Here is a 12,312-nt window from a genome sequence, read left to right on the forward strand (position 1 = left end):
GCTCAATGTACTCTTTCTTATACAAGTTAATCTTCCTCTTTGCATTATCTACTCCTGCTAACTTTACCAGATCCTTTGTCATGTCACAAGTGGATTTGATAATGGGGCCAGCCCCTACCTCATCATAAGATACACAAATATGTTCTAGGTCCTCCTCTCTAGGCTTTCACTTGTCCAAAATAGGCATTAGAACAACCTTGTCTCCATTGAACTCATTCCACATATCGAAAACTTTTCTCATATTGTGGTACACCAATGATGATCCTACAGTGTCAGCAAAACTCAAAATTTTGGCCCTCACTCTATCTTCATACTTATTTGCAAACAAGGTTTAAGCCTATTTTAGCTTCTCCAACTCTTGAGGAGTGATCTCAACTCATTGGGAACTAGAAGGTGCAGGAGAAGGTGGGAATTCAATGATAGGGCTAGTATATGGAGGTTGTGTAGGAGAAGAAGCAATCATCAATGTTGAGGACTCACCTTGATGGTATTGTCCTACCAATTGGCTTTTCAACTTAGCAATAATTCTATCTCTGCTCATTACCTCTCCTTTGGCCTCATTGTAGGCTTTCAAGACTATCTCTAGCTTATCCTGGAGATTTTCCCTTTCCTTTGCTTCTTTCTCTACCACTACAAAATTGAATTTTGTAGTCTCTAAAACTATGCTAGCAGCCTCCACCACTCCAGTACCTTGTACCCTCTTTACTATCATGCCTCCAAGGTAGTTGGACTCTAGGGTATCCATTTTATTTTTTTTCCATCTCTCTTTAGAGACCACATGACGAGGGCAACATCATCCTTGCTGAAGGTTACTCCTTCCATAGGCTTGGTCCCTTTCCTGAGTGCCTCTATAACCAAAGTATCTTTTATGTCCCATTTAGGGAGGATGAGTACACCAACCTTTGCTACCATTTCCCTTCCTTGCTCAGGAGTGATGGTCTTGAACTCAGTGACCATTTCTTTCTTTATATCGTCCCCCATTATAGCTGCATCCTTGTGGGGCTGCTCACTCTTCCTCTTCTCACATATAGCATTAAACTTATCAATATTCGGCTTCCACACAAACTACATGAAAGCTCCTGAGGTAACAAAGTTGGTATCAGCTAAGAATTCCTCACTGGCCTGTTTAATGGTAGGATCCAATTCCTATCCTTTGAACTCATTGGGAGTTACGTTCATCTCAGCATCTTCTGGTTCTTGAGGCATTCATTCCTCTATTCCATCATAGGTATAGGCTATCTCCCCAAGGCTCCCTAATTGCAATAATTGCTCGGCTCCTGCCTGCTCATCTCCTATATGAATAGGGGATTGAGATGGGGAATACAAGGGCTCATTAGATTTCACTTCCTTTCCCACCCTTTGCTTCTTTTGAGAGTCTTGAATGTCAATGACATCTTGTATTTTCCTCTTCCCTCTTGAAGTAGAAGGCTCCCTTGTTGCTGGCACAAGCACACTGTACTTGGATTTCTTATGTAATACATAGTCACCAGGAGGGATTGCTTTAGCAGATGTAGACCTAGCTAAAACTTGTCTTGCCTTCTCAATGTTATTTTTAATCACTGCTTCCCTCTTCTCCTTCAATGTTTGAATTACATCTTCAAAGCAAAGAATTAGGAAATTTTCTTTTTCCTCAAAGGGTTTGAAACTAGACAAAGGGTCATAGCTAGTGTCAAATTGATGCACAAAATCTAGAGCCTTCTTGTAGGTCACCAACTTCTCTTTCCTTAGCTCCTGCTCATCCAAGTCAAACTCATTTCTGATGAGGTCTTTAGGGAATTGGAATTGATGAGGTCTGCCTTTGCATACTGCCATTTTCCTAAACATACTAATAAAGAAATCCTCAGGGTCAGAAAACCTTGACATTGCAGTGGACAAATGGTAGGGTTGAAAAAACTCCTCAAAACACTTCCACCCACCTTTGGTAATCACAAACTTATGTGCTATTGTTACTATAGAGAAAATGGTCCATTTTTCTCTGTTAGATAGCTCTGCCTCTTGCACACTCCCAATGTGCTTGAGGAATTCTGCAATTCCTACTTTCAGTGGGACTTGATATGGCAACAAAAATGGAGTGCCTCTGAAACCATACACTCTGAAGACTATGGAAACAAAGTACAAGTACATGTCACCCCAATTGTGGATAATTTTAATTTCTTCAACAAACTCCTTAGGCCTAAGAAACTCTAACAGAGCTTTAGGGATCCTTGGATTCTCTGAACATAAGGGAATTCTGATCTTGGATGCAAAGCACTTATCAAACTTCAATTAACTAGCATCTTCTTTGTCCCATGACACCACTGTGCTCCATAGTTGGACTGGCATTTTCTCCCCATCCTTTTCTTTCACTGAATCCATTTCATTGGCAAAGTAGTCACCACCCTTGAATAGAAACAGATGCATGAGAAGGGAGTACCGTCCAAAAGGCCTATCCACCTTACCATTCTTTATCCCTATGAAACCTTCATGGATTGCATCAGTAATATCTAGGGCATAATCAAATGTGACTGCCAGAGAAGGATTTAAAATTTGAGCTATCATTAACATGTAATGAGTTGGCATGTTCACTTTAGCATCCTCTCCAAAAATCTAGCAAATCAACCAGTATAACCCTTTGGCTCTAAGAGTGAACAAATTTGAGGAGAAAGGCTCCATGGTATTAGGTCCTACAAGAGTCAATCCACCTATTTTAATAAAGAATTCTTTAAGAGGCCCATTTTTAAGATGATTGCTTTGTGCATTGTAAACCTGAGCCAATGATCTAAAATTAATGGTCTCCAAATAATTGGAAACCTCACTGAGCCTGAATACATTTCTGTACTCATCATCATTTATCTCAATGAGGGTTTTTCTATTTATATCCCTAACACCTTTGGTAATAGGGTCATAGTTGTGTGCAATCTGAGTTAGTAGATCCACATCCATGAACACTCCAGGGACCACCAATTTACCTACATCTAACTCCCAGATACTGTTCATTGGGCTAGGGAGTGTCTCATACCGAATCCCACCTTGAATAAACCCAAACTAGACAACCCTATCTATGGGTCTTTCAGCCAATTACCCTTGTCATACAAACCTTCTCCTATTCTCAAGCGAGGAGCCTTGGGCACTAATTCTTTAACCTTAGCTGTTACATTTGTGGACATAGACAACTGTTCCAGGTAATCATCACAAATTGCTCTCTCCTAGTAATTAACTTTCCATGTGAAGTCCCTTCTTGGTGCCATTTCAATGATATGGAAGTATTTTCAATTGCTAATCAAAGCAATTCTTTAACAAAACACAACCACAATTCAATCAATCATTCAAAGAACTCTACTCTGCACCAGCTTTTCTGCAACAACTCTTTGAAATGATGCCTACATTCAATTGATGTGAGCGTATATACAGCAATCGGGCTCTTAACTGAGACATTGATGTTGGTATTTTGGTATGGTTTTGTCATTAATGTCAACACCTACTAAAACAATAGCACTTTGGAGATCCAGCAACATTCACCGGCAAGCAAGTAACTATTGTATAGTTACTGGGATATGGTTCACCGGTAGAATATAATGATCATCGACACTTGGAATGATATGTAAGACACTTGGTAATGTCGAAGACATCATGTGGACACTTTGTTTTGAAGAATTAATCATTGGTATATTTTCCAGATCAGTATGGCATGCTATGGAGATGATTTATTATTGTTGTAAATGCATTAAGCCAACATGTTCAATTGGTTATTGCATTGGATATTATATTGTTTGTAAAATGTTTTTATTGTAATATCTTGTAGAGCCGACCTACTAAAATTGGTCTTAGGTTATGATATAAATGTAAGATCTTATTTTTAAGATCGAATGTGAAATGAGAAGAAGAATTGTGAGAATGTATATGCAAGATTAAGTAGAGATATACACGAAGACATCATTTGAAGGTGAAGCTAGGTTTTTGTAGAAACATATCAGCATTACACCAGTACTGAATCCAACATATGAAGATGCTATTTTGTGCAGTACATTCTTATTGGATTTAACCATCCAACTGTAGTCAGTGTGACTCCCATTTTGTGATTGAGCAGTGAGCTCTAGGCTGTTGGCTTTTTTGCATGTGTAGGCCACATTTATGTACACGTACTATCTGCAGTAGTATTATCTGATTGTGGGTAAGGTTTCCCACCATGGTTTTTCCCCTTATAGGGTTTCCACATACAAATATTGGTGTTATGTGTTGTGGATGACTTTATGTTTATGTTTCATGCATTAATCTTTACCTATATAGCAATTTACTTTTAAAACTGTCTATCGGCATACTTAACTAGTTTACTGGTATTAAGCATTAAGTTGGTAAATGGTTTTGGTTTAAATTTATTAGACAACTGATTCACCCCCCTCCCCCTCTCAGTTGTCTCCGGGACCTAACAATTGGTATCAAAGCCTAGTCCTCTTTTGTAGAAGTTTAACAACTTGAGGAGATCCAATGTCTACTAATTATTTCAAGAAGGACAGTCCTAAACTTGATGAAACCAACTATGGGATATGGAAGATCAGGATGGAGACACATCTGAATTGCATTGATAAAGACATCTGGGAAGTTACAAAGAATGGTTATATTGCTGTTGTAGCTGGTCAGACTGCTCCAACTACCTTAGCTAAAGATGAAGAGAATGATTGCAAAGCAAGAGAAGCACTTTTGAGTGCATTATCAGATCAACAAATCATGGGATTATCAGATAGGTCTACTGCTAAAGCTATTTGGGATCATTTGGAAACACTGAGTGAAGGAGATTCCATAGTCAAGATTGCAAAACTTGAAAGCTTCCAAGTCAAGTATGAACATCTAAAAATGGAAGAAGATGAAAGGATTTATGCTTTTATGGAAAGAGTAAATGAAATTGTTTTGGGTATTAAATGTTATGGAGGAACCTTGAGTGAGGATGAAATTATTTCAAAAATATTAAGAGGATTGCCACCAGCATATAAAATGAAGGTTACTGCTATAAATGAGTTGAGAACAATGCCTAATACATCATTAACTAGGGATACATTGATTGGAAAACTTTCAGCTTTTGAAATTGAGGAATTTGGTTCCGTTGCTACTATAAAGATAGATTTGGCCTTTAAAGCATCAACATCATCTACTCCATCATTTGACAAATCAGATAGGAAAGCCTTTTATGCAAGAGAACTTGAAGAAACTAGGAAGGAGAATGAAGAGCTTGAAGAACTTGAAGCACTATTTGCAAGGAAAATGCCAAAAGGTCCAGTTGGAAGTAAGTATGAAGGTAAAGCACCCTTTAAATGTTTCAACTACAATAAGATTGGTCATATGGCTCCGAGATGCCTTGATAGACATGCTAGACTAAGAGAAGAAGCAAGAAGAACATACAAGCCTAAATTTGAATATCAAAGATACAGATTTAAGAAGAACAAAGACAAATCTTGCTACATTGTTGATGAAGGTGTGACTGATGATTCTGATGAGGATCCATCAGACAATGGATGGGTTTTTGTTGCTATAACAGAAGATCAACTAGCACCTACTACTCAACTGATAGAACAAGCCCTAGAAGCTAAAGTTGAAGTAAAGGATGAATGGATCATTGACTCAGGATGCTCACATCATATGACAGGAGGCAAAGGTAAATTCTTGAACTTTCAAGAATACAATGGAGGTTTAGTAAGATTTGGAGATGACAAAGCCTATTTAATCAAAGGTAAGGGTTCAATATCTCTTGATGGTAAGAATAACACTGACAATGTCTACTATGTTGAAGGATTAAAGAATAATCTTTTAAGTGTTGGTCAATTAGCTGAGAAGGGATTTCAGTTACAATTTAAAAATGGAAAATACAAAATCATGAATAGAACTGGTTTGGAAATTGCAACTGGTAATCAGACTAGAGGTAATATCTTTCATTTGAACAATAGTGAAAAGGCATGCTTGATTGCACATATAGATGAAAGTTGGTTATGGCATAAGAGACTATGTCATGTAAACTTTGATTGCATGGTAAAAATCAATACTTCTAAGGCAGTTAGAGATCTACCTAAAATTGTGAAACCTCATAATACAATTTGTAAGGAATGTCAATTTGGAAAACAAGTTAGAGCTAGTTTCAAAAGTATTCTAGAAAAATCCAATAATGCTCTTGATTTGATTCACACTGATTTATGTGGTCTAGCTAGAACTAAAAGCTTACAAGGTGATAGATATTTCATGCTAATTATTGATGATTATTCTAGAATGTGTTGGGTTACTTTTCTCAAAGAAAAATCAGAAGCACTTGGAAAGTTCAAATTGTTCAAAGCAATGGTTGAAAATGAATCCAATAAGAAAATCAAATATTTAAGATCAGATCAAGAAGGAGAATTCACATCTAAGGACTTTAATACATTCTGTGAAGTGAATGGAATTAGAAGACAGTTATCAGCACCACGGACACCACAGTAGAATGGAGTTGTTGAAAGGAAAAACAAAACTATCTTGGATGTAGCAAGAAGTATGTTATCTGAAACAAATTTACCACATGTATATTGGAGAGAAGCAATTAGCACTGTTGTCTATACATTCAACAAAGTTCACATCAAAGGTGAAACCAATAAGACCCCTTATGAACTATGGTTTGGTAATACTCCTACTCTTAAGTATTTCAGAATTTTTGGAAGTAAATGTTATATTAGAAGAGATGAGTATATTGGCAAATTTGATCCTAGAAGTGATGAAGGAATATTTCTTGGTTATTCATCTAAGAGGAAGGCATATAGATGTTTTAATAAGAGATTGCAGAAAATTGTTGAGAGTACAAATGTAAAGATTGATGAACAATTCAGAGGAACTTCAAGGTATATAGACTCTGAACCGGCAATAGAAATTGTGATAAATGAACCTACACTAAATCCATCGGTACAGAATGAAGATCCAGTTACCCTAGTACCATCAGAGGATTCCACAGTAATTGAAGAACAATAGCAAACTAAGACACCCCGGTATGTAAGATTGAATCATTCTGTAGATCAGATAATTAGAAACAAATTTAAAAAAGTTATGCAAGAGGAAGATTGGCAAATGAAGAGGTATGTCTTATTTCTCAAATTGAACCATCAGCTATCAATGAGGCATGTGAAGATAAATTTTGGATTAAAGCTATGGAAGAAGAATTAGGACAAATTGAGAAAAATAATACTTGGACATTAGTTCCCTGGCCTAAAGATAAAAATGTAATTGGAACCAAATGGGTATTTAGAAACAAACTTAATGAAGATGGTAAGGTTGTTAGAAATAAAGCAAGACTAGTGTGTAAGGGATATTCTCATAAAGAAGGAGTTGATTACAATGAAACCTTTGCACCGGTAGCTAGAATTGAGGTAGTCATATTATTCTTAGCTTTTGCAGCTCACAAGAACTACAAAGTTTATCAAATGGATATTAAATGTGCATTTTCTAATGGAGATCTTGAAGAGGAAGTATATATTGAACAACCTGATGGATTTTCTTTGAAAAATGACAATGATATGGTTTGCAGGTTAAGAAAAGCTCTGTATGGATTGAAACAAGCCCCAAGAGCTTGGTATGCAAGGTTGGATAAGTATCTTTTAAAGATTGGTTTTACTAAAGGAAATGCAAACAATAATTTATATTACAAAATAACTAATGATGACATCTTGATTATAGAGGTATTCGTTGATGATATAATCTTTGGAGGAGAAGATGGATGATGTAAGGAATTTTCTATTAAAATGCAACAAGAATTTGAAATGTCTATGATTGGTGAAATAAAATTCTATTTAGGATTGCAGATTTCACAGACTGACAAAGGTATATATTTGAGCCAATCCAAGTACTTGAAAGAATCGCTAAAGAAATTTGGGATGGAGAACTCTAAACCGGTAAGCACACCTATGACTACAAATGACAAATTATCTCAAAGGGATGAATCTACACCTATTAATCCAACTAGATACAGATCTATGATAGGAGGTTTATTGTATTTGACACAAACCAGGCCTGATATTATGAATGCAGTATGTATTGTTTCTATATTTCAAAGTAATCCTAAGGAAAATCATGAATCAGCAGTAAAAAGGATTCTTCAGTACTTACAAGGCACTGCAAATCTTAGATTATGGTATCCTAGAGATGAAAATTTTGATCTATGTGCATACATAGATGCAAATTGGGCAGGAGATGTGGATGATTGAAAAAGCACCACCGATAGAGCATTCTTTCTTGGAAAGAGATTAGTTTCTTGGTTGAGTAAGAAACAGAGTTGTACATCTTTATCAACGGCAGAATCAAAATATGTTGCAGCAACAACTAACTATACACAAGTACTATGGCTTAAGCAAATGTTGAAAGACATAAAGGTAAAATGCAAGGAACCTATTACTATATATTGTGATAACACTATAGTAATTGATATATCTAAGAATCTGGTATTACATTCTAAAACAAAACATGTTTCTATCAAACTGAATTTTCTAAGGGAAAAAGTTGAAGAAAAAGAGATAAAACTGGTTTATGTGAATACTAAAGAATAGCTTGTAGATATTTTCACAAAACCTTTGCCTAAGGAGACTTTTGAATATCTTAGAGATCAGCTTGGAGTCATACCACCACTGGTAGAGACTTAGATAGTTAATGATTGTCATCAACCGACAGAATTGAAAGACAAATCTTTTACTCCGATCTTTGATGAGGAAGCTACTTCTCAGGGGGAGTAGTTGGTATATTGAATTGATTGGTATTTTGTATATGAACTTTGACATTTGATGTTGAAGGGGGAGAGATATCTATGGAAAAACACATTATCTTTTAAGGAGAGATTGATAGAGAGATTGGTATTGAAAATAAAACTTTGGATAAACACATGTTGCTCCCAGGGGGAGAGATTGTTGTTTAGGAGAGATTGTTTGTTTTTGGTATTTGACATTTCTATTTTGGCACTTTGATGGTTTCTCCATCTTGTGTTGCCATCAATGCTAAAGGGGGAGATTGTTGGTATTTTGGTATGGTTTTGTCATTGATGTCAACACCTACTAAAACAATAGTACTTTGGAGATCTAGCAACATTCACCGGAAAGCAACTAACTATTGCACAGTTACTGGCATATGGTTCATTGGTAGGATATAATGATCATCGACACTTGGAATGATATGAAAGACACTTGGTAATGTCAAAGACATCATGTGGACACTTTTTTTTGAAGAAATAATCATTGGTATATTCATATTTGTATATTTGCTTTTACCGACAAATAGGTCCAAGGTTACCTAGGGTTACACCGGCAGGTTTATCTTTTCCAAATCAGTATGGCATGCTATGGAGATGATTTATTATTGTTGTAAATGCATTAAGCCAACATGTTCAATCAGTTATTGCATTGGATATTATATTGTTTGTAAAATGTTTTTATTGTAATGTCTTGTAGAGTCGACCTACTAAAATTGGTCTTAGGTAATGATATAGATGTAAGATCTTATTTCTAAGATCGAATGTGGAATGCGAAGAAGAATTTTGAGAAGGTATATGTGAGATTAAGCAGAGGTATACACGAAGACATCATTTGAACGTGAAGCTAGGTTTTTGTAGAAGCATATCAGCATTACATCGGTACTGAATCCAGCATATGAAGATGCTATTTTGTGCAATACATTCTTATTGGATTTAATCATCCAACTGTAGTCAGTGTGACTCCCATTTTGTGATTGAGCAGTGAGCTCTAGGCTGTTGGCCTTTTTGCATGTGCAGACCCCATTTATGTACACTTACTATCTGCAGTAGTATTATCTAATTGTGGGTAAGGTTTCCCACCGTGGTTTTTCCCCTTATAGGGTTTCCACATACAAATATTGGTGTTATGTGTTGTGGATGACTTTATGTTTATGTTTCATGCATTAATCTTTACCGATATAGCAATTTACTGTTAACACTGTCTACCGGCATACTTAGCTGGTTTACCGATATTAAGCATTAAGTTGGTTAAATGGTTTTGGTTTAAATTTATTAGACAACGTATTCACCCCCCCTCTCAGTTGTCTCCGAGACCTAACAATTGATACCACATGCTTCGGCCATCACCTCATAATTGAATTCACTAATGAATTCAAAAATTTTGCTCCAACGGATCACAACATGTCTATGTTTCTATCACTTTCTTGTTTCGCCATTTTGTGAAGCCTAAAATCCGTGCTTCTTCATCAAGTGAAAACATGCCAACCGTTAGATCCAATGAAACTTTTATGGCCTTTACTTTATTAACTATTCTTCATTTGGCGATGGGCTCAGATCTCTTTCACCATTTCACGAAAGCTAAACATCGTGCACTTTTACCCAGCGAAACCGTGCAGGCCGTCCGATCAAAAAGAACTTGATCGGTCTTTAATTTGTCTTGTGACTAGCAGTTTACACCACTAACCATTCTCCAAGCATTTAAGGCTAGTGTTTTTCGTTGTTTCGCGAATGGTAATTACCCTACATCTTGAGGCTAAGAAATGGCACCCACTGTCGGATCATCCTTGAGATACCCACCTTTTAACAACCTTAACCGGTAGAAGTGGGCCCTTTGACTCAGCACTATCCACCCTAGAAAACAGCTAGAAAAAGAAACCAACGTGTCAATCTTTTATTCGTCAAACTACTTCCACGGGATCCACTTCAGGTCCACCACGTGTATCTGACAACTTGTCTTTTCGTCACTGGTCTAGTCCATCTGCTTTGCCATGACACCGACCAAGTGGCTGCCAGGTCACTTCGCTATTTCATGAAGGTTAAATCTCAAGCACCTTAGGGCTGCGAAATAGCCCCCACCGTCCGATCAAAAGGAACTTGATCAATCTCTATGCTTAGTGAAAAACTGAATGTCGGACCCACTTCTACCTTTCGGTACTTCGCGAATGGTAACTCATGGGCATCTTAGGGCTGCGAAATCACGCACGCCTTGAGATTAAAAGGAACCTTCTCACTGGTTAGCAAACCCGATTAATCATTAAAAACTTTAGGAAAAGCTTAGAAAAATAATGCGCTTCTAGACCTGCCTAGGAAGAAATGAGAAGGGGGGCACTTCTCACAACAAACGGACTCTTCTTTAAGTGAATAAAGTAACGCAAAATTAGAAAGAGAGGGTTTTTCTCAGACACTAGAGTGATTAAGATTTAAACCCTAAACCCTCTTTGGACCTAAAGTAGTTGGAGGTAACAAGGACATACCCGACTCAAAATTTTCATAGACTTAGCCAATTATGGGACAAGAATACCCATTTTTTAAACAGTGATAACAAGATCAACATCAATTGTTAAAACATCATCTTTAAGAGGAGGAGTTGTAAAAGAAGTTTTAATAATCTTTTCTTGCACCAAAGTAGCCTTATGAACAAGGGAAGATTTAGGAGAGGAATTATGATGGTTCATTAGGGGCCAATCTCCAAAAGGTAAAGCTCGATAAAGACAATTTTTAGCCACATCAACTTCTTTTATCATAAAAGTTTCTTCATAAATAGGATTGATAGAGGGTAAAGGTTCATAAAGTAGATTATCATGCATAACAATATCCTTGTGAATTTTTGGAGATATAGAGGATGATTTAGAGGCTAGGATAAAGTCATCATGAGTTCCATCCAACATATCAAGGTCATCACTAATAGGGGTGCTTAGGCATTATGTTGATTAACCTTTGGCAAAAGGATGGATTATAAAACTTATGATAAAGGAAACCACCGAAAGCCTCCTAAAGTTCTTATCTACTATATACTTATTAAAGAGGAATTCCTATCAAAGGCATGATACTCTTGCAAATAGTAATTTGACATTCTAAAAATAATTCTAACTATTACAATGAAATGATCTAAAGCATGCAAACACGCAAAATGGACAAAACAAGATTTTTTTGTATTTTTATGTTAAAGAAATCTATGAAATGAAAGTATCTAAAAATTAGATTAAAAACTTAAAATAAAAATATGCAAATGTAAGAATAGTTGGGTTAACCAAATGTGATGGATGGAAATTCAATCGAGTAGCATTAGAACCTAACTCCACTTTCATTCATCTATTGGAATACGAAAGCACCTAACAAGTGATTCTCTTTGACTAACTCTTGTGAAAGAGAGTTAAGGAATTCTTTTAGGGTTTCTATTCCTTTTGCCAATATGAAAGGGAATGTGTCAAATTTATGATAATGATAAACTAAGCTAGTAGTATGAATGGAATCAACTAGAACAACAACAATAATAGTCTTATATAGAAATAAAAGTGAAATAGAAAGATAAAAATAAAAAATGGGAATCTAGTATGCACCTGTGACAAAAAATTGGACTGGATCTAACAAGA

The sequence above is a fragment of the Cryptomeria japonica genome, chromosome 8 (genome assembly GCF_030272615.1).
Source record: "Cryptomeria japonica chromosome 8, Sugi_1.0, whole genome shotgun sequence".
Taxonomy (NCBI): Eukaryota; Viridiplantae; Streptophyta; class Pinopsida; order Cupressales; family Cupressaceae; genus Cryptomeria; species Cryptomeria japonica.